We start from the raw sequence: 20,104 nt of genomic DNA on the forward strand, positions 1-20,104 counted from the left end.
AGGCGTGAAGTGGGGCTCGACAGCAGGGGGAGGTCTCGGTGGCGGGAGGCGGGGGGAGGTGGGGGGAGGGAACAAAGGAGGGAGGTGGGGGGAGGACAATGGAGGACCCAGCGTGGGGGGATTGCTGTGTGTGTGTGGGGGGGGGGGGGGACAAAGGAGGAGCCGGCGTGCTTTGTAGCTTTGCCAGGGCCACTATTTATATACATTGGGGATGCAAGCAAAGAATCTCACTGTGCCTAGCCGCATGTGACAATAACATATTCCATCCAAATGGTGCATGTGGATGAGGGGGAGAATATACCGACAGAGGCTCAGCTCAGCATCAAATAGCATGTCCTGTTTTTGCAGTGTTTGGTTGAATCTCGGAGAGGGATGGAATCGATTGCGGGGGAATAAGGCCCAAAGACAAGGTTCCCCTCCTCCACCATAGATGAGGCTTGCACCAGGGTCTCATCCATACCCCGTAACACTGCTCTCTCTCCCCATCCCCCCACTCGTAACAAGGGCAGAGTCCCCCTAGTCCTCACCTTTCACCCCACCAGCCGGCAAATAGAACAAATAATCCTCCGTCAGTTTCACCATCTCCAACGTGACCCCACCACTCACCACATCTTCCCATCTCCCCCCATGTCTGCCTTCCGCAAAGACCGCTCCCTTTGCAACTCCCTTGTCAATTCTTCCCTTCCCTCCCGTACCACCCCCTCCCCAGGCACTTTCCGTTGCAACCGCAAGAGATGCAACACTTGTTCCTTTACCTCCCCCCTCGACTCCATTCAAGGACCCAAGCAGTCGTTCCAGGTGCGACAGAGGTTCACCTGTATCTCCTCCAACCTCATCTACTGCATCCGCTGCTCTAGATGTCAGCTGATCTACCTTCGATTTTCCAGCATCTGCAGTTCCTTCTTAAACCCAAAGACAATGTTTGTTCCTTTATATTTAACTAGACAAAATTCCAGCTGACTGAATACTGAGTGTCAGACGAGCAGCATGATGAATTGTAGTTGGAGGAAGGTTTGAGGGGGGTGCTGGTGAGGCAGGGCTGGATGTCATTAGTGTACATGTGGAACCTGATGCCGTGTTTTCCGTCAATGTTGCCAAGGGGCAACGTCGATGAGAAATGGAGTCAAAAGGTTCTTTCAGCACAGCCATTAATCTATTCCTGCTCCTCAGACACTCCACCTGCTTAGTCAACTAAGGTAAATATCATGGCAGCCAAGAGTGTGTCATCTGTAAAACATCAAAACTGGCTTAATGGTGTGTGTTAGCCTTTGACAGCACTATAAATCATGTGACTGGCACACACTTCTGCATATTGCATTGTACGAAGCTGCAACAAAGGTGGTGCAGCGGTAAAGTTGCCGCCTTACAGCACCAGAGACCCAGGTTCGATCCTGACAACGGGTGCTGTTTTTAGCAGAGTTTGTACATTCTCCCTGTGACTGCGTGGGTTTTCTCCGGGGTTCTCCAGCTTCCTCCCATACTCTAAAGATGTACAGGGTTGTAGGTTAATTGGCTTCTGTAAATTGTAAACTGTCCCCCTTGTGTAGAATAGTGCTAGTGTACGGGATGATTGCTGGTCGACAAGGACTCGGTGGGCCAAAGGACCTGTTTCCACATTGGATCTCCAATGTCTAAAGTCTAATACAAGACCACACCATCGGTAACTCCAGCAAACCAGCAGAGGTTGTCCAAATGAGACTAGTGGTCACTGTGATTACTTTAAAAGGAAAGATACATTATGATGTCAAACCATTACCAAAATTTCAGGAGGAAAATATCTGAAAATGTAACATCTCCAAGTTTGCGGATGATACAAAGTTGGATGGCAGTGTGAGCTGTGAGGAGGATGCTATGAGAATACAGGGTGACTTGGATAGGTTGGGTGAGTGGGCAGATGCATGGCAGATGCAGTATAAGGTGGATCAATGTGAGGTTATCCACTTTGGTGGCAAGAACAAGAAGGTAGATTATTATCTGAATGGTGTCAGATTAGGAAAAGGGGAGATGCAACGAGACCTGGGTGTGCTTGTACATCAGTCACTGAAAGTAAGCATGCATGTACAGCAGGCAGTGAAGAAAGCAAATGGCATGTTGGCCTTTATAGCAAGAGGATTTGAGTATAGGAGCAGGGAGGTCCTACTGCAGTTGTACCACACCTGGAGTATTGTGGTACAATACCGGTGAGACCACACCTGGAGTATTGTGTGCAGTTTTGGTCTCCTGATTTGAGGAAGGACATTCTTGCTATTGAGGGAGTGGAGCGTAGGGCTTACGGAATCAAGGGATATGGGGAGAAAGCAGGAAATGGGTACTGATTCTGGATGATCAGCCATGATCATATTGAATGGCGGTGCTGGTTCAAAGGGCCAAATGGCCTACTCCTGCACCTATTTTCTATGTTTCTATGTTTCTATGAAAAGGTGATTTAAAAATATTCAAATTTGACCTTTGTTCAATGAGCAGTAATTGTTTACCACATGTAGGTTGAATGTTTTTGGGGACCTGTGCTGATTTTTCATTGAAGAAAAGATACCAAGTGCTGAAGTAACTCAGCAGGTCAAGCAGTATCTCGGAAGAACATGGATAGACAATGTTTCGAGTCAGGACCCTTTCTTCAGACCCACTGAGTTACTCCAGCTGTTTGGGTCTTTGTTTTAAAACAAGGCCTGCAATTCCTCCCTTCTTGTTTCTACTCTTCAATCATAGGTCAGGTTTTGCTGATATTCTACTTTTCTTAGTGAAAAGGCCACTCATCCTTCTGAGTTTTCAAAAGGGAACTGCAGATGCTGGAATATCGAAGGTACACAAAATTACTGGGGAAACTCAGCGGGTGCAGCAGCATCTATGGAGCGAAGGAAATAGGCGACGTTTCGGGCCGAACCCCTTCTTCAGACTCATCCTTCTGAGCCTGATCCATGACTCAACGAACTCATGGTTGAGTAGGGAGGAACTTCAGATGCTGGTTTAAACCAAAGACAGACACAAAAAGCTGGAGTAACTCAGCGGGTCTTGCAGCATCTCTGGAGAAAAGGAATCGGTGATGTTTTGGGTTGAGACCCAATTATTTTCTCCAGATATGCTGCCTGACACACTGAGTTACTCCAGCTTTTGGTGTCTAACTCATGGTTGAACTGTTTGTGACTTGCCATTGCTCCACATATGAGGATAGCATTACCAAATACAAATTTTTCAATTTTAGTTTTGAAATCTTGGATTGAATCATCGCTGTCATTCCCACGGGGGTTCCAGATGTATCTCCATGTACTGTTAGTGTTACAGCCTCCAAAGGGAAAATAACAGAGGTGGTGCTATCAGCAGTCAATCCTTTATTAAAGGGAGTAACTCGCAACTAAACAGCTGCAGCTGGTACATCAATACCATGCAGTACATTCAGTTCTTAGATGATCCACATTGCTTTAGTTTAAGAAGGAACTGCAGATGCTGGAAAATTGAAGTTAGATAAAAAATGCTGGAGAAGCTTTAGTTTAGTTTAGTTTACTTTAGAGATACAGCGCAGAAACAGGAAACAGGAAACAGTCGACGCCGACCAGCGATTCCCACAGGCACAATGGGCTAAGTGTTCGGCTGGCAACCGGAAGGTAGCCGGTTCGAATCCCGCTTGGAGTGCATACTGTCGTTGTGTCCTTGGGCAAGACATTTCACCCACCTTTGCCTGTGTGTGAATGTGTGTGAATGTGTGTGAGTGATTGGTGGTGGTCGGAGGGGCCGTAGGCGCAGATTGGCAGCCACGCTTCCGTCAGTCTGCCCCAGGGCAGCTGTGGCTACAGAAGTAGCTTACCACCACCGAGTGTGACTGAGGAGTGAATGAATAATGCGATGTAAAGCGCCTTGAGTATTAGAAAGGCGCTATATAAATCCCATCCATTATTATTATTATTATTCATACACACACCAGGTACAATTGAAGGCAGCTACAAGGCTTCAAGGTAGCCGGTGTGGAGGGGCCTGCAGGACCAGGTGACCGTGCCTGGAAGGGAGGAGCCCACCGAGCCGTCGCTGCTCGTCCCCTGAAGACCAGAGGCCGAGAAGATGGGAGGTCATGTTGAGTATAGAAGTTGGGAGGTCATGTTGCAGTTGTACAAGACATTGGTGAGATCGCAATTAGAATATTGTGTTCAGTTCTGGGCATCATGTTATTGAAAAGATATTGTCAAGCTTGAAAGGCTTCAGGGAAGATTTATGAGGATGTTGCCAGGACTAGAGGGGTTGAGCTGTAGGGAGAGGTTGAGTAGGCTGGGTCTCTATTCCTTGGAGAGCAGGAGGATGAGGGGTGATCTTATAGAGATATACAAAATCATGAGAGGAATAGATCAGGTAGATGCACAGAACCTTTTGCCCAGAGTAGGGGAATCCAGGACCAGAGGAACCGGTTCAAGGTGAAGGGGAAAAGATTTAGCAGGAATCTGGGGGATAACCTTTTCATACAAAGGGTGGTGGATGCATAAAACAAGTTGCCAGATTAGTTAGTTGAGGCTGGGACTATCGCAACGTTTAAGAAATAGTTAGACAGGTACATGGATAGGACAGGTTTGGAGGGATATGGACCAAGCGCAGGCAGGTGGGACTAGTGTACATGGGACATTGTTGGCCAGTGTGGGCAAGTTGGGCCGAAGGGCCTGTTTCCACACTGTATCACTCTATGACTCTATGACTCTATGGAGCCGGAGGGGAGGGAAGCAGGGTTTGGCCTACATCGCCCTCAAGGTCGGCTGCGGGAGGTGCCCCCGGGGAACAAAGGCAGACGTTGGTTAATGGTCGATCGAGGAAGGCGATGACTGGAGGCCCTGCAGCAAACCTAGGGCCTGCCTAAATCAGGCACCTTAAAAACTGAAACTTGCACTGGACTTGGTAAACATAAAATTATAAAAGGACTGGACAAGCTAGATGCAGGAAAAATGTTCCCAATGTTGGGGCGAGTGCAGAACCAGGGGCCACACAGTCTTAGAATAAAGGGGAGGTCATTTAAGACTGAGGTGAGAAAAAACTTTTTCACCCAGAGAGTTGTGAATTTATGGAATTCCCTGCCACAGAGGGCAGTGGAGGCCAAGTCATTGGATGGATTTAAGAGAGAGTTAGATAGAGCTCTAGGGGCTAGTGGAGTCAAGGGATATGGGGAGAAGGCAGGCACGGGTTATTGAAGGGGAACGATCAGCCATGATCACAATGAATGGCGGTGCTGGCTCGAAGGGCTGAATGGTCTCCTCCTGCACCTATTTTCTATGTTTCTATGGTAAATGGCACCAAACGGGGAGACTCTCATAGAAACATAGAAAATAGGTGCAGGAGGAGGCCATTCGGCCCTTCAAGCCAGCACCGCCATTCAATATGATCATGGATGATCATCCAACTCAGTATCCCATCCCTGCCTTCTCTCCATATCCCCTGATACCTTTAGCCACAAGGGCCACATCCAACTCCCTCTTAAATATAGCCAATGAACTGGCTTCAACTACCTTCTGTGGCAGAGAGTTCCAGAGATTCACCACTCTCTGTGTAAAAAGAATTTTACTGTGCGTTTGTCCTTTGCACACGTGACTATAAAGCACCACTGAGCCAGTCCACAATCAACAACTCACCTGTACAAATCCATGCAATAACTTAAATATTTAGTGAAATGTGGACATAGTTATTGGTTATACCAAATATTAATGTTTTGATCTCTGTGTCTGAACACTCTCTGAGATTTCCATGATTGCACAAGTGCTTTTGTTATCCATAACTTTAGTTTAGTTTAGTTTAGTTTAGTTTAGTTTAGTTTAGTTTAGTTTAGTTTAGTGATATACCGCAGAAACATGCCGTTTTGGAAAGAAAGAACATCTGGATGCAAGTGTTGAAACATGAATGCAAACTTGAACAGTGGCTGTATTGAAGCAAATAACACAGCTGTCGTATATGTTCAAGCGATCTCAGGCAATTCTTAAACGCTAGCAATTAGAGAATTGTCCATAAGTCTGCACTAGCAAGAAAGATCCCATTTGAAGTCCCATCTCTGTGGTTTTCCCAGCTGAGGTGATAACCTAGTGGCACACGGCATTGGGGGTTCAGTATTGATGTGGATAGAGAACTGGCTGGCAAACAGGAAGCAAAGAGTAGGAGTAAACGGGTCCTTTTCACAATGGCAGGCAGTGACTAGTGGGGTGCCGCAAGGCTCAGTGCTGGGACCCCAGCTATTTACAATATATATTAATGATCTGGATGAGGGAATTGAAGGCAATATCTCCAAGTTTGCGGATGACACTAAGCTGGGGGGCAGTGTTAGCTGTGAGGAGGATGCTAGGAGACTGCAAGGTGACTTGGATAGGCTGGGTGAGTGGGCAAATGTTTGGCAGATGCAGTATAATGTGGATAAATGTGAGGTTATCCATTTTGCTTGGCAAAAACAGGAAAGCAGACTATTATCTAAATGGTGGCCGATTAGGAAAAGGGGAGATGCAGCGAGACCTGGGTGTCATGGTACACCAGTAATTGAAAGTAGGCATGCAGGTGCAGCAGGCAGTGAAGAAAGCGAATGGTATGTTAGCTTTCATAGCAAACGGATTTGAGTATAGGAGCAGGGAGGTTCTACTGCAGTTGTACAGGGTCTTGGTGAGACCACACCTGGAGTATTGCGTACAGTTTTGGTCTCCAAATCTGAGGAAGGACATTATTGCCATAGAGGGAGTGCAGAGAAGGTTCACCAGACTGATTCCTGGGATGTCAGGACTGTCTTATGAAGAAAGACTGGATAGACTTGGTTTATACTCTCTAGAATTTAGGAGATTGAGAGGGGATCTTATAGAAACTTACAATATCCTTAAGGGGTTGGACAGGCTAGATGCAGGAAGATTGTTCCCGATGTTGGGGAAGTCCAGGACAAGGGGTCACAGCTTAAGGATAAGGGGGAAATCCTTTAAAACCGAGATGAGAAGAACTTTTTTCACACAGAGAGTGGTGAATCTCTGGAACTCACTGCCACAGAGGGTAGTTGAGGCCAGTTCATTGGCTATATTTAAGAGGGAGTTAGATGTGGCCCTTGTGGCTAAGGGGATCAGAGGGTATGGAGAGAAGGCAGGTACGGGATACTGAGTTGGATGATCAGCCATGATCATATTGAATGGCGGTGCAGGCCCGAAGGGCCGAATGGCCTACTCCTGCACCTAATTTCTATGTTTCTATGTTTCTATGATTTGCCTTGTGAATCGCTACCATAGCAGAGATTTGAGGCTGGAGCCTCTCATGGGAAATGAGAGCACGTCGGATACCAAGCTTCTTGGAAGCCTTCATTGGAAGATGCACATGTGCATATTTATTGAGGATAAATGGGTCCAGATGCATGTCTCGACCAGCTGGAATTATTGGCCATTATCACCTCATATGGGAGGAATACCTTCGAAAGGATAGCAAGGGAAAGAAAGGCGACTGATATAATCTGATCTTGGGGGAGATGGAGAGAAACCAGTTAAAATGAAATAACAGAGTTCTTTGTTTTCAGCATGCTTTTGATTGTATACCATCTAATTCTATCGTGGCAATCTGTCAATGTTTGCATTACTGAAAACTGGAACACAGTACTTGGATTTTTTGAACCTGTAGACTTTGTATAGAGGATTAAATCTTCTGGCTGGAGCCCTGACTATTGCCACCTGATGGCAGCACCAACTTCATTTAAACATCTGGAGATGTTTGGAAACTCTGGAGATTTTTGAACTGTGATCCATTAAACTGAAGCATCGAGAACGAAGCCAGTACATTGTGTATTTTGTCAGACTTTAAAGTCACAGTCAGCAATGTATTATGCATTCAGAAATGTTAACATCTTATAGCCTGCTTCTTTCTGTACTGAGCCATTGACGCATACACAAATGCTAAGTGAATGACAGGTGACAATTCTTCAAGCCATTTAACTATTTACAGCCCACAACTTTTTTTTGCAATTGAAAGGACAATTATTCAGCAGATGAACAAGGTCTCAGCTTATGATAATTGTATCTACATTTACACCCTGATTTAGTGTTGATCAAATGAATTTCTCATTTGGATAAAATGAAAAACTATGAACGATAAACCAGTGGAAACAGTCTTTAGCGTAATTAATAGAGTCTATCTGGAGAAACTGACAATTTAGGAGCACATAGTTCTTCAATGAATCATCCAACAGTGTTTAGCTCTGCAATTAAACGTGAGTAGTTGAGCTTTTATTATTTCACAACTGCCCATCAATAATTTAGATGAACAGTCAGAACATACAGATAACAATTGTTAAGACTACAACTCTTGCTAGAATGCTGCCAGCATCAGCATGTTAAAACCTGGAATAAATTAAAATGTTACCTCTGTCTTCAAATTAAACCTGTGATGTTGAACATGAAATGAATGCATGTACTGAAGAAATACATATCAGAGCTGCAACTGCTTGATCTATTCATTATAGCGAAACCTCTACAGTAAAGGTAAGAATTTTTCAAATACATTTTCAGTGAGGTACTAAAGCAACGCTAACAATTTCATAACTAAAGTCAGAACAAGATGTTGTTTTGTGCCTGTGCTGCTTTTAGGCTGACCTCTGAACTGAATAATCTCTTAATCAATGCACTTAGACATGTAGACAATAGGCAATAGACAATAGGTACAGGAGTAGGCCATTTGGCTTTTCAAGCCAGCACCGCCATTCAATGTGATCATGGCTGATCATCCCCAATCAGTACCCCGTTCCTGCCTTCTCCCCATATCCCTTGACTCCGCTATCTTTAAGAGCTCTATCTAACTCTCTCTTGAAAGCATCCAGAGAATCTGCCTCCACCTCACCGGCAGAGAATTTCATGCTCACAACTCTCTGTGTGAAAAAGTATTTCTTCATAGAAACATAGAAACATAGAAATTAGGTGCAGGAGTAGGCCATTCGGCCCTTCGAGCCTGCACCGCCATTCAATATGATCATGGCTGATCATCCAACTCAGTATCCCGTACCTGCCTTCTCTCCATACCCTCTGATCCCCTTAGCCACCAGGGCCACATCTAACTCCCTCTTAAATATAGCCAATGAACTGGCCTCGACTACCCTCTGTGGCAGGGAGTTCCAGAGATTCACCACTCTCTGTGTGAAAAAAGTTCTTCTCATCTCGGTTTTAAAGGATTTCCCCCTTATCCTTAAGCTGTGACCCCTTGTCCTGGACTTCCCCAACATCGGGAGCAATCTTCCTGCATCTAGCCTGTCCAACCCCTTAAGAATTTTGTAAGTTTCTATAAGATCCCCTCTCAATCTCCTAAATTCTAGAGAGTATAAACCAAGTCTATCCAGTCTTTCTTCATAAGACAGTCCTGACATCCCAGGAATCAGTCTGGTGAACCTTCTCTGCACTCCCTCTATGGCAATAATGTCCTTCCTCAGATTTGGAGACCAAAACTGTACGCAATACTCCAGGTGTGGTCTCACCAAGACCCTGTACAACTGCAGTAGAACCTCCCTGCTCCTATACTCAAATCCTTTTGCTATGAAAGCTAACATACCATTCGCTTTCTTCACTGCCTGCTGCACCTGCATGCCCACTTTCAATGACTGGTGTACCATGACACCCAGGTCTCGCTGCATCTCCCCTTTTCCTAGTCGGCCACCATTTAGATAATATCTCCGTTCTTAGTGGCTTACCCCTTATTCTTAAACTATGGTCCCTGGTTCTGGACTCCCCCAACATCAGGAACATGTTACCTGCCTCTAGCGTGTCCAAACCCTTAATAATCTATATGTTTCAATAAGATACCCTCTCATCCTTCTAAATTCCATAGTACACAAGCCCAGCCGCTCCATTCTCTCAGCATATGACAGTCCCGCCATCCCAGGAATTAACCTTGTGAACCTATGCTGCACTCCCTCAATAGGAAGAATGTCCTTCCTCGAAATTGGAGACCAAAATTGCACACAATACTCCAGGTGTGGTCTCACTAGGGCCCTGCTCCTGCACTCAACTCCTCTTGTTATGAAGGCCAACATGCCATTTGCTTTCTTCACTGCCTGCCGTACCTGCTTGCTTGTCCAACATGATATTCATTGTGCTATTAGTTTTTAGACATATTCCATAATATCAGGTCAACAATGTAAATTGGAATCAGCATGAGAGTTCTCAATCTCATAAGAAAGGCCTCATTAGATCAACACATATCAGTCTGAAACTAATTTTAAAATAACTTCCTAAAACCACAATTCTTCCTTCGCATTCTGATTTCAGTATCATGCATTCTAATGTACATAGAAACATGGAAAATAGTTGCAGGAGTTGGCCATTCGGCCCTTCGAGCCATTCAATATGATCATGGCTGATCATCCAACTCAGTATCCTGTACCTGCCTTCTCTCCCTACCCCCTGATCCCTTTAGCCACAAGGGCTACAACTAACTCCCTCTTAAATATAGCCAATGAACTGGCCTCAACTACCTTCTGTGGCAGAGAATTCCAGAGATTCACCACTCTCTGTGTGAAAAATGTTTTTCTCATCTCGGCCCTAAAAGATTTCCCCTTTATCCTTAAACTGTGACCCCTTGAACTGGACTTCCCCAACATCGGGAACAATCTTCCTGCATCTAGCCTGTCCAACCCCTTAAGAATTTTGTACGTTTCTATAAGAATTTTGTAAGTTTCTATAAGTTTCTATAAGGAATCCCTTAAAGGTTTCTGACAAGTGATCCAATGATTCAGGCACAAATTGTGATCAATAATTTTGTTACTCTTAAAAACTAGCTCATTTGGGCAGATTTGAAGAGTACCATTTTTCGAGCATAATTTTTCTTTGAATAAAGTCCTTTGATCTATTTTCAATAGGTAACCTTTGCGGTTGAAGCAATGCAGCTAAAAATGAATTTGCCATGAAAATGTCGTCATTGGAATCAAGGAAGGGTGTAGCCCAAGTCTTAATACCTGGAAACGACAGAACAAACCTCTAGTTATATTTGCTAGTTTTCTTAGAAAAGTAGAAAAAAATGGAAAATATTAATGTTTCGGAAGGAACTGTAGATACTGGTTGATAGACACAAAGTGCTGGAGTAACTAAGCAAGTCAGGCAGCATCCCTGGAGAAAGGGAATAGATGACATTTTGGGTCAGAACCTTTCTTCAGACTTCTTGACGAAGGGTTTTGACACAAAGCATCACCCATCATTTTTCTCTGGAGAGATGCCGCATGACCCAGCTGAGTTACTCCAGCACACGGTGTCTATCTTGAAAATGAAAATATTCTAAATAGTGCAACTGGAGTCCATGTGCCACCAAAAAACTTGGATTTTCGAGAATTTTTAGACTTGATTGGGATTGGTTTATTATTGTCACATGTACCAAGATACAATGGAAAACTTTGCTACAGTTGCAGAGAAACTGCAAACAAAGACAAGTGCAAGAACCACTTTGTGGTAGGTTGCTGGATCGAGACTGCATCATTAGTTCATGAGAGGACCATTCACTAGTCTGGTAACTGTGGCGATAAAAATATTCCTCAATATGGTGTTACATGTTTTCAAGCTTGCTCATCTTCTGCTTGTCGGGAGGGGGGTGGGGGGGGAAGGGGGAATGGCCAGGCTGTCAACAATCCTTGATTATATTGGCTGCTATCCCATAGCAGTGTGCAGTGTAGATGGAGTTGATGGTTTGAATTATGAACTGTGTTACATCTATCAGTCTTGGGCAGAGCTATTGCCAAACTAAGCTGTGATGTATCCCAACAGGATGCGATACAACACGGTAGAACTTTATTTATCCCAGGAGGGAAATTGGGCTGCCAACAATCATAAAACACAGAATACATGAAACATGAAATTAAAGTAATGAGTGGAAAGGATTGGGGATGTGCAAAGATTGGGGAGGGGGGTGGGGGAGGGGGGGGGGAGACAGTTGACCTCTTGACAAAAGGGGGAGCAGTTGTACAGTTTGATAGCCACAGGGGCAAAGGGTCTCCTTTGGCGTTCTGTACTGCATCTTGGTGGGACCAGTCTGTTGCTGAATGTACTCCTCAGGTTGACCAGTGTGTCATGGAGGGGGTGAGCTCTATTGTCCAAGATGCCCCGCAGTTTGTGGAGCATCCTCCCCTCCAAGACCAACCTCCCATGGATCTAACACCAACTCCACCCCCAGGATGGAGCCAGCCTTCCTGATGTGTTTGTTAATCCTGATATTAACAAATTATTCATTCTTTCTAGCGTTTAATTTAGTTTAGAGATACAGCACGGAAACAGGCCCTTCGGCCCACCGAGTCCGCACCGACTAGTGATCCCCGCACACTAACATTATCCTACACACACTAGGGACAATTTATATATATACCAAGTCAATCAGCCTACAAACCTGTGCATCTTTGGAGTGTGGGAGGAAACCGGAGTTTCCCAGAGAAAACCCACGCAGGTCACAGGGAGCATGTACAAACTCCGTACAGACAGCACCCGTAGCCAGGATCGAACCTGGGTCACTGGCGTTGTAAGGCAGCAACTCTATCAATGCGGCAACTCTACCATGCCGTCCAAAAGAATGTTAAACTCAAACTATCCTACACACTGGCGACAATTTACATCTTTCACCAAAGCCAATCAACCGACAAATCTGTACGTTTTTGGTATGTAGGAGGAAACCAGAGTACCCAGAGAAAACCCACGCAGTCATGGGTAAAATGTACAGACAGTACCCCTAGTCAGGATCGAACCAGGGTCTCTGGGAATGTAAGGCAGCAACTTTACTACTGCCCCACCGTGCCACTCATTTCCACAGAGCATCTGTAGAAGGTGTAGAGGCATGGAGGCTTGCTGAATGTCCTTAGTCTTCTGAGGACGTAGAGGCATTGGCGTGCTTTCTCTGCCTAAGTTTTAATGTGGTCGGTCCAGTTTTGACTGTTGGTGATATTTACGCCTAGGTACTTGAAACTTTTGACCAGCATCATTGATGCCGACTGGATCTTGTTTCCTGAAGTCAGTTAGTTAATTAGTTCCATTCCCTATAAAGCTGGACATATTTCCCCTTCCATATAAACATAATCATCATCATACTTTATTAGCCAAGTATGTTTTGCTACATACGAGGAATTTCATTTGGCATACTGTCATACCAATAAAAAGCAACAGAACACACAAAATACATTTTAACATGAACATCCACCACAGTGACTCCTCCACATTCCTCACTGTGATGGAAGGCAAAATAAAGTTCAATCTCTTCACTTCTTTGTTCTCCCGCGGTCGGGAGCCTCGAGCCTTCCGCTAACAGGGCGATCCTAGCTTCCATAACCAGTGGTTGGGCACTCCGCATTGGGGCAATCAAGCTCCTGCATCGGGGGGGGGGAGGGGGCTTCCACGCGCCGGGTGATCTGGCCCTGGGTCGGGGCTGGTCGAAGCATTTTGTGTTGTTTGGAACTTCCTGACATCAGTCTCTCCCCGAGACTGCGAGCTCCTCGATGGTGGAATCCGCAGGAGCGTCGATTCCAGGCAAGGGATCGCAGGCTCCGATGGTAAGGCCACAACCCCGCGGTGGGGCTCAAAGTCTGTCCCGAGCAAGGCCTCCAGCCCCATGATGTTAGGCTGCAGAGCGACCGGGGATACGATCCGGAAAACAATCGCATCTACGGCAGGGTAAGAGATTGAAAAAATGTTTTCCCCGACCCCCTCCCCCACCCCCCACATAAAACAAACCAGAGAACATTAACACAAACTTTTAAAACACACTAAAAATAAAAATTTAGAAAAAACATATGATATATAAAACATATTTCCATTGCCTCTTGTAAGCTAAAGGCAAGCTGTGCAAGAGACTTGTTGCAGAACAGCAGTCTCTGTCAATACAAATGGTGTCAGACGTGTAAGTAACTGGTGGATCAGGAAAGAAGTAAATTTGGTGACAAATATCAAACCTATGCTATGAAATGCACCTTCCTTTTTTCCCCAAACAGTTAACTGGAATTGGGAAAATCTAAACCAAAGATTATAACATTTCTCATGGATTTATTACTGCATTTATCACTTTTCCATGATCTTTTTGTGCACACAAAATGCGCAGAACAGGACAGACCTTGGTAATTGTACGTTTCTGCTAATTGAGATCATTTCCTACATTATGACAGTCATCTTCAAAGGGAAATTTTGCCTGCTCTTTCATCAGTTTTTCTACCCTTTATGTACTGAAGCTGTGGAATGACAGCGTATGGAAGATTTAATTACACAGATTCAGCCATAGGAAGCATCTTATTTAAAGGCATCAGCTTATCATGCCAGTTGTTCTGCCCCAGACTACCAAAAAAATCACAAATAGTTGTCAACTAAGGATTATATGGTAAATCCCCGATCTCCCAACCTACCTCATGTGGCTATTGAACTTTTTTTGTTATCTGCACTTTCTCTAGATTTAGACGTTTTACACTTTAGAGATACAGCGCGGAAACAGGCCGTTCGGTCCACTGAGTCTGCGCTGACCAGTAATCACCTCGATTATGGGTGACGCTAACACTATCCTACGCAGTAGGGACAATTTTACCGACAACAATTAACCTACAAACCTGCACGTCTTTGGCGCATGGGAGGAAAGCGGAGCACCTGGAGAAAACCCACACAATCACAGAGAGAATGTGGAAAGTCCGTATTCCGTGTCTGTACAGACAGCACCTGTCGTCAGGATCGAACCGAGCCTCTGGAGCCGTAAGACAGTAATTCCACTGCTGTGCCACTGTGCCACACAGCTGTATAATGCTCTGACGTCTGGTATTGTTCTCTTTGCACAACTTGCACTACTTGTACTCATGTATGGTACGGCTTGACTAGATGGCACACAAACTAATGTTTGCACAATATCTCGTTACACGTGACAATAATAAGCCAATATCGAAATCAATAGTCTTTCAAAACCCTGGTGACCCATTATGTGGCACATTTTACAGCTTTAATCTTGGATTGTGTTATTTTTGCACAAATATACTGTTCTTTCCCAGAAAAATGGCCATTCCAGAAAAGTTTGCAGGTTATCTGATTGACTAAATTACCCAGTTACATCTGCATCGCATTAAATAGCTTGTGTTTGCCAAACAGCTCCAGTATCTGATCCAACTATTTAATTAAAATTACAATATCCCATTATTGAAGAATATATATTTTTGGAAGTTGTTAGTATGCCAAAGATGACTGCAAGAATTGGTATTGCATTAATAAACGTGAGGGCACATGTTATGCTTGGATCTACATTCTCTATTCAAAGTACAATGCCTGGTACAGGGATTACTGGTGACACTGCGCCTGGGTACTAAAATACTTTTAAATATGGGTTCTGTAGGCTTGTATATGGTTATTGCAGTCAACTGTGTGTATTCATGTACCAACCAGAGAGTAGGAGTGAAGGGGCCCTTTTCAGAATGGCAGGCAGTGGCGAGTGGAGTGCCGCAAGGCTCGGTGTTGGGGCCGCAACTGTTTACCATATATATTAATGATTTTGAAGAGGGAATTAGGAGCAACACTAGCAAGTTTGCGGATGACACAAAGCTGGGTGGCAGTGTGAACTGTGAAGAGGATGTTAGGAGGTTGCAGGGTGACCTGGACAGGTTGAGTGAGTGGGCAGATGTGTGGCAGATGCAGTATAATATAGATAAATGTGAGGTTATCCACTTTGGTGGCAAAAAAATGGGGCAGATTATTATCTTAATGAGGTTAGGTTAGGTATGGGGGAGGTGCAGCGAGACCTGGGCGTCCTTGTACACCAGTCACTGAAAGTTGGCTTACAGGTACAGCAGGCAGTGAAGAAAGCTAATGGAATGTTGGCCTTCATAACAAGAGGATTTCAATATAGGAGTAAAGAGGTTCTTCTGCAGTTGTATAGGGCTCTGGTGAGACCACATCTGGAGTATTGTGTACAGTTTTGGTCTAATTTCAAGAAGGACATCCTTGTGATTGAGGCAGTGCAGCGTAGGTTCACGAGATTGATCCATGGGATGGCAGGACTGTCATATGTGGAAAGATTGTAAAGACTAGGCTTGTATTCACGGGAGTTTAGAAGGATGAGGGGGATCTTATAGAAACATATAAAATTATAAAAGGACTGGACAAGCTAGATGCAAGAAAAATGTTCCCAATGTTGGGCGAGTCCAGAACCAGGGGCCACAGTCTTAGAATAAAGGGGAGGTCATTTAAGACTGAGGTGAGAAAAACGTTTTCACCCAGAGAGTTGTGAATTAATGGAATTCCCTGCCACAGAGGGCAGTGGAGGCCAAGTCACTGGATGGATTTAAGAGAGAGTTAGATAGAGCTCTAGGGACTAGTGGAGTCAAGGGATATGGGGAGAAGGCAGGCACGGGTAATTGATAGGGGACGATCAGCCATGATCACAATGAATGGCGGTGCTGGCTCGAAGGGCCGGATTGCCTCCTCCTGCATGTATTTTCTATGTTTCTATCTATGTTTCATCAACATAGTCCTAGCAGTGATAAAGAAACGGAAGTTTCCATGTTGCCTTTCTACATACACGCATGCACAGATACACATGTTGGAGACAATTATAAATAAAATGAAGATAAAGCACAAAACGTTGAAGTAACTCAGGATGGAGTAACAGGCAGCATCTCTGGAGAAAAGGAATAGGTGACGTTTCGGGTTAAACCCTCTTCAGACTGAGAGTCAGGGGATGGGGAACGAGACTAACTGATGTTATCTATCAATTCATGTTATCAGAGAACTGATTACTGATGATAACTATGATAAATAAAATGATGTGTTCTTTATATTAACGCTTTGTACAAACCCTTCTTACAGTATTTGAAAAGTGAGTATTATAGAGTGCGCAAACCAAGCAACCACCTTGTAATTTGAAGGCATCTAAATACAACGGTACAATTCACTTATTCTGGAAAAAAAATCGGAAATGTTGGGGAGTCGGTTTTAAAGAAAGGTTGCTTGAATGGGCAGTAGGTGGCGCATGGCTACCGTATAAAGTTTCCTCGCACACATGCAATGTCACAAACTCCCCATTCAGTTCAATAAGGGAGAGCATTATGAACAAACCGGATTCCCTCACACGCCCCGCTCGCACAATATTTTGCTTAGCAAACTGCCTCGCCCTACTTTAGCAATTGGCCCAAATTAACAGCTTGTTATTTCAGTTTTCTCAACTACCTTAAGCAAGGAAAGGCGGACTATTTGAGAAAAAAACCTGCATCATTTATTTGTACGCGCGTAAATAGAGCTTTTCTTCACCAGTTCAAGTCAAATGGGTGTTTGGTCAAGGCAGAACTGAGGATTGGAGTTTCACTCTTGCCCGAACGGGCCACATCTCCACTGATTCTCAAATTGGGATTTCTGGATTCGTTTTAAATTTAACCCTGAGATCATGATTAAAAAGTTGCTGGTGTTGGGGGGGAAATTTGATTTTAGATCGATGATTGATGATTTTGTTTCCCTGGTGGACAAACTTCAAACTCCCAGTGGTCTAGACTGCAAAATGTCAAGCGACACAGAGGAACACTTGGATCACTCTTTGAGGATCCCCAAGTAATTATGACACAGTTCGGTAAATGTACCGCCCAGTATCTCCTTACTAAAACCATTTCAGCGAGATCGCATTTTTGATCATAATGTTTCTCATTTAAAACGAATCAAACAGCAACAGATTATAAATATGTTTTGAATTGTGTAACACTGACAGATCCGGGCAGCGCTGCTTTATGCAAGGAATTCGGTAACGAATTCCACATGGGCCAAATATGCAGCCAATCACAAATACCCATATCTTCACTACAAATGCCTCATCTCAGTTGTTAACCTGGAATGTCCCCTCTCGTTTTCTAACGTGTACTTTGAAAGCGCGATCTGGCCCCGATATCGAGCATGAACAGGCAGCGCTGCTCGTACTGCCGAACCGCAGAGTGCTTCATTTCCTTCTGACACGGGACCTGTTCGGCCCATCGAGTCTATGGTGGCTATCAGAGCAATCCTACCAATTTCATTCGAAACCTAAAATGCTGGAGGAACTCTGTGAGCCCGGCTAGAATATGGGCAGGAGACGTTTCGGACAGTTTTTCAAATCTCTGATATTTTCTGAAGAAGGCTAATTGGCTTTGGTTAAACACACATGTAAATTGTCCCTAGTGTGTAGGATGGTGCTAATGTCGCTGGTCGGCGCGGACTTGGTGGGCCGAAGGGCCTGTTTCCACGCTGTATCTCTAAAGTCTAAAGGTCCAAATGGTCCTGTCTCGGACGGTCCAAGGTCTAAAGGTCCAAATGGTCCTGTCTCGGAACGTCGCTTGTCCATTCGTCCTTCCCCAGTCTGAAGAAGGGTCTCGACCCGAAACGTCACCCATTCCTTCTCTCCAGAGATGCTGCCTGTCCCGCTGAGTTACTCCAGCTTTTTGTGTCTTCCTTTCCCAGATACTACTTGACGCACTGAGTTCCTCCAGCAATTTCGTGTTTTGCTCAAGATTCCAGCAGAAATATTCGCTCTTAAAGTTGTAATTAATTCTCGTTTTTTATGGCTGGTCTAACACGAAAGGCGAACAGTATTTGGCATGAATGAGGACGGTCATTTTTGATAAACCACGAATTATCATTCAGCGTCTCAATGGCCTGTTAAGCCAAAAACCAAGTACCATCCGACTCCACTGTATATCAACCCAACCCCCTCCTGTGTTTTATCACCAATCCATGTTACTGTAAACCCGTTAACACCACAATTATCACATTGATTACACTTACTTGACAGCTATCGCGGAGTCTGAAGTCCTGTCAAAATTACGCACGCACACACACAAACACACGAGAAAACAATTCTCGGAGTTTCCGCTAAACTTTGTGTGTTAGCGCCTGCCACGGGTTGCCAGCAAAGAGTAGATGTGAACTGGGACCGGGCTCACCTTCCTGGACCTTCCTGTGTTACTGCTCACTGTCCGTTCGCTGCTCCGGGTGGTGGAGATTTGGGTCCATAGAGGAAGAAGACACTTTTCCCACCAAGAGGAAATAGCCACGACGTCATAAAATAGCTTCGTACGTCGGCTGGAGCCAGGAATAAAGTCAACTTTCATCAAATAAACTTTGGACGTGCGAGCAAGCGGCGGGAAACAGAGTGTGATATGTGGTTTCAATGCAAATCCATAATCACCCCATGCAAGTTTAAAAAAAAATCAGCTTGCAAGGAGAAGAGGTAGGTAAGTTTAAGAAAGGAAGGACTTAAGAGACAGAGGCAGACATGCCAATGAACACAGGGGTGCATTATGAGTTCAAATGTGGTTTTGGAGTGACTTTCCTTTCCCCTCCCTCTGCCTGTTTATTTTGTGTTGGTTTCATGCCCCTGACAACGGGTGGGGTTCCGTGTGCGTTCGGTGCCCTTTCATAGTGTGTGGGCTCTGATTTATGTTCCCTATTGACTCAGAGAAGTAACTGGGCTCTTATGTTCAACTGAATGACCGTTCGGCGCTTGAGTCAAACAGAAAATAAGCGCAAAACAACATATATCAAAAGTCAGCGCCGCTCATAAGTGAGGTTTAAGGTCCAGTCAGTCTGCCCAGTGAGAGGAAATCGCTTCATATTTCAGCACAGTGCTTCCTTTGAGCACAGAGTGCGACTTCCCTTACAAACGAACTTTTCATTACATTGAGCGTTTATTCCAACTGAGGAGACGTGACTTCTCAAAGGAGCGCCAGACCGACCAGTCACTTCGCTTCTCCACCTTTCTCGAGGAAATAAAACGGAGAGAAAAATCTATCCATGGTCTGCTGACTTCCAAAAACAAAAGACAAAAAAATATGCAAAAAAATTCTGGTGAAGTGCGATGAGTGGCGAGGTACCAGGTATCCAGTTCGCCGCTGTCGTTCCCCGCGGCTGTCGGTCTGAAAGATATTGGCAGCGTAGTTGCGACAAGCGGCGCTGTTGCTTCACAATACAGCCATACTAACCCACCAAAGCAGATTGTGTAGATTGCAGGCAGCCTAATGCAGACGGGGGTAGACAGGAGTGCTGTATTTTGCTTTTTATTCGACACATACCGTCTCCAATTCATCTTCGGGTGTGAAACAAAAGCCCTTCAAATCTAAACCTAGCCCTGAAGAAGCTCAGATTCTTGCTACCCATGTCTTTATTTATGCACACACACACACATCAGCACATACACACACCAA

At 44.7% G+C, this 20,104-nt stretch overlaps 1 protein-coding gene across 2 annotated transcripts in view; it reads right to left on the bottom strand.

Moving 5' to 3' along the window:
- hapln1 (hyaluronan and proteoglycan link protein 1) overlaps positions 1-19,220 on the bottom strand; it is a 111,873-nt gene extending 92,653 nt beyond the window's left edge. The window contains exon 1 of one of the 2 annotated variants that reach the window (XM_033017234.1): positions 18,845-19,220. The gene's annotated coding sequence lies outside the window, so the exon portion shown is untranslated. Of the gene's footprint in view, positions 1-18,686 lie in introns of both variants that reach the window. The other variant, XM_033017233.1, reaches the window with a different exon arrangement.
- Between the last annotated feature and the right edge of the window lie 884 nt (positions 19,221-20,104).

This window comes from Amblyraja radiata, chromosome 3, assembly GCF_010909765.2.
Source record: "Amblyraja radiata isolate CabotCenter1 chromosome 3, sAmbRad1.1.pri, whole genome shotgun sequence".
In the NCBI taxonomy this organism is placed as follows: Eukaryota; Metazoa; Chordata; class Chondrichthyes; order Rajiformes; family Rajidae; genus Amblyraja; species Amblyraja radiata.